We start from the raw sequence: 3,264 nt of genomic DNA, 5'->3' as shown, positions 1-3,264 counted from the left end.
TTTCATTCTAGTCATGTTATAAATATACTAAAAATTAGTCTCTAATTAACCATTTTATATACAAATACATATTTCGCATTTTATAAAATATTTTTTTTATATTACTGTAAACAAATTTGATTATTCTAGTAACTGAATTATTTAGTTCTTTATTTTTTAATATTCAAAATTTAAAATTTTATTTTGTTAAAGATGATTGATAAAATTGTGAAAGAATAGGAAAAGCAAAGAAAATAACTTTTATTGATTGTTGATTGATTGAATTGCACTGAAGTGTGTTGTAAACTATGAGGGTAAAACTAAATATATATAGAGCATTGTCCTATGAAAGATAAAAGCAAATAAAGATAAGATAAGAACAATTAAAGATAAGATAAAGATAATATAATAAAGACTAAAATTAAAATTGAATTTTTGTATTCTGTTGGGCTGAATTTGTGGGCCACGATACTTCTTTATTGTTGTCATGGGTTAAAGTAGAAGAGTAGTTTAATAATGATTAACCCAATAAAATTAAAATAGAGATTACAAATTAAATTGAATTAATTTAAATTATATTTCAAATTATAATAGTTTAGAAAAAGGAATTTTGTTATTGGGAGAGTGAGTGAGTTAGTTTCTATGAGTGATTAGTTAGTTACTGTGGCTTAGTTAATTCTGTTAGTGTTTGGAGGAATGGCAGTGGTCACTTAGTTAATTCTGTGTCCTAGTGTGTATAATAATATAAATCGATATAGTTACACTAATAGTAATTTACTTGTACAATTTGGATATAACAAAATTCATGTTCTTTTTTCTGGATATTCTGATCTTGGTAATCAAGATCTCTAATATGGTGTCAGTCTGAAATTATATTTTTTTAACAGTTTTGCAAACACTCTTGAATAGTTAGAAATAATATATAATTAAGCAACCAAATAAGATGTGAGCATTATAATGTAAATCTAAAATAATTAAGCATAAATTTACTATTAATAAAAAAAATCAAAATAAAAGATTTTTGTTTTGCAACTAATAAACAATAAAACTCAATTTAAATTATCCAATGAGTAAATATTCTGCACTTTCACATTATCTCCGATAATAATATTTTTAAGTGGGATAAGAGTAGGAACATGGCGAACCATTTGAAACTTGCCATGAACGTTGATATCATGCCAAGGAGTCCCAAAAATACAAAAATCTTGATTTTCACGATCATGGTAGACAATGCAACTCGGTAATTGAGATGTGGTTACCGAATATTTGAAAATGGGAGTCCAAGATTCTCCAACTCCATATCTTTCCATCATCCACATTGATACAAGCAACTCATTAAAATACATGAAGCAAAAAGAACCCCTGAAATCTGCCATGGCTTCTCTACCTTGACCCGTGGGCGTGTTAGAGAAGAATTGAAACTGCTCGGTGTCAAAATTAAAAGTCCATATTGAGGCATTTCTATCAACATCTCTACCAATCCAATGAAGTGCCCCATTAAAATAATAAGGACGTTCGAACACATATCTCAAATGCTTGGGATAATCTACCTCAATATTTATCCATGTCGACGTTCCAACTGTGTGCATTTGAACAACTATTCGATGATCATGTTTAAAGATATGTCTCGTTATCTTGTATTGGTTTGTTTTTGGGTGAAAACCAAAACACCAAGATATTTGCTCGCAGGGAGTCAAGATTGGAGGGTGTTTTGGAAGTCTTATGAACTCACCTGTTATTGGATTGCAAACAAATGAAATGTTTCTATCTATTGACCACCTCATGTGAAAAAGACCATTACAAGAATGCACGTTAACATAAACTCTTTTACTCTGGAATGATTTGGGAATAGGGAGAGGAATCTCAAATTTAGGATGAAGTTTTATGCTGCTACTATTATTGGGTTCCAGGACCTCAAACAAACTGAGACAGAATGGATTGTTTCTCCATTCAATTCGATCATATTCAACAAGATGAAAGATTCTTGAATGGCAGTGTCGGATCATGGTAGCAGGAAGTGTATAAGTAAAGAGTAATTTGGCAAAGTTTGGATCAGAAATCAATGTATTCCAATGCTTGCAAACACATCTACAAATGAGAACAGATTTCATGGGAAGTCTAACAAAGATGTCGGTAATTATATCGACTGGAAGACTGGCAAAATAAGAATTTCGTATTTGGGATTTCCTGGCAATCAAGTACAAAATAATTCAGAAAAAGAAAAAGAAGAAATTTACGATATTGTTTTGTGTTACTTCATGGAGAAACAAAATATAGCTTACCTCACCCAACATGCAAAAAAGCATTGGAAGAGAGATTTGATCATTTTTTCCATCACTCTCACGTGGCAATGATTGTTGGGAGAAGGCAGGCACTCGGCGATTGAAGCAAGTGAAGTTGAAGCTTTCAAAGGGAGTTTACTGGTTTTTATAACAACCATACTAGCTGAATGAAAAAATCAGTTATGAATTACTAATATATTTTGTAAAGAAACTTTTAAATAAACTTTTAAAAAACCACAAACAATAGCATCGGCTACGTTATTTTCTGTTTTTATTGATCAAATAAGAACAAGATCGGACTAACCTTAAATTAAGGATATATATACAAATATAAAATACCAAAATAAAAAGAATGAAATAAATAAAAATAAAAATAAGATAAAATTAGATAAAAAAAATCACTTTACTTCAAATGGTATAATATCTTCTCGCTCGTCATTTTTTTTTGCTGATTTCTCGTACTCGACATTTAATTTTATTTGTGCATTTTATACTTTGTCACAAATGCTACAATAGTTTGATAAGTAGTATTTATAAATTTTACATTAGGTCGAGAAAAAATTTAATCATAAACCTATAAATATAAAATTCAATCCTTTAACTAAATTAAAATTAAATTAAATTAAATTAAATATCATAACAAGTAAAAAATTAAAAATATAAACTAATAACCTAAACTAAAATTAAATATTATTTCTTAAAAGAAATATAAAACTAACATGAGTTAATACAAGACTAAATAAAAGTAAAAATAAAAGTCTACTCATTTTATGTTCATATATATATATATTGCATGAAATAAGTGAAACAACTTAATGATAATAACTTAAATCTACTATAAAAGTGATAAAGGTATAATAGGTACTGTATGCAATAATAAAAAAAAGGTAGAGTGATATGGATTGTTACAAGGTAGTTATGCATTTAGGGAGAGATTCCTTGTATTGCTGCATAGTTGCTTAAATATGTTCCATCTCGTCCTATATATATATATATATATCAC

At 28.3% G+C, this 3,264-nt stretch overlaps 1 pseudogene; it reads right to left on the bottom strand.

Moving 5' to 3' along the window:
• LOC110263678 overlaps positions 1-2,585 on the bottom strand; it is a 4,599-nt pseudogene extending 2,014 nt beyond the window's left edge.

Source organism: Arachis ipaensis, chromosome B06 (assembly GCF_000816755.2).
Source record: "Arachis ipaensis cultivar K30076 chromosome B06, Araip1.1, whole genome shotgun sequence".
In the NCBI taxonomy this organism is placed as follows: domain Eukaryota; kingdom Viridiplantae; phylum Streptophyta; class Magnoliopsida; order Fabales; family Fabaceae; genus Arachis; species Arachis ipaensis.
Note: the sequence above shows the minus strand (reverse complement) of the source record. Positions and strands in the feature narration are given on the sequence as shown.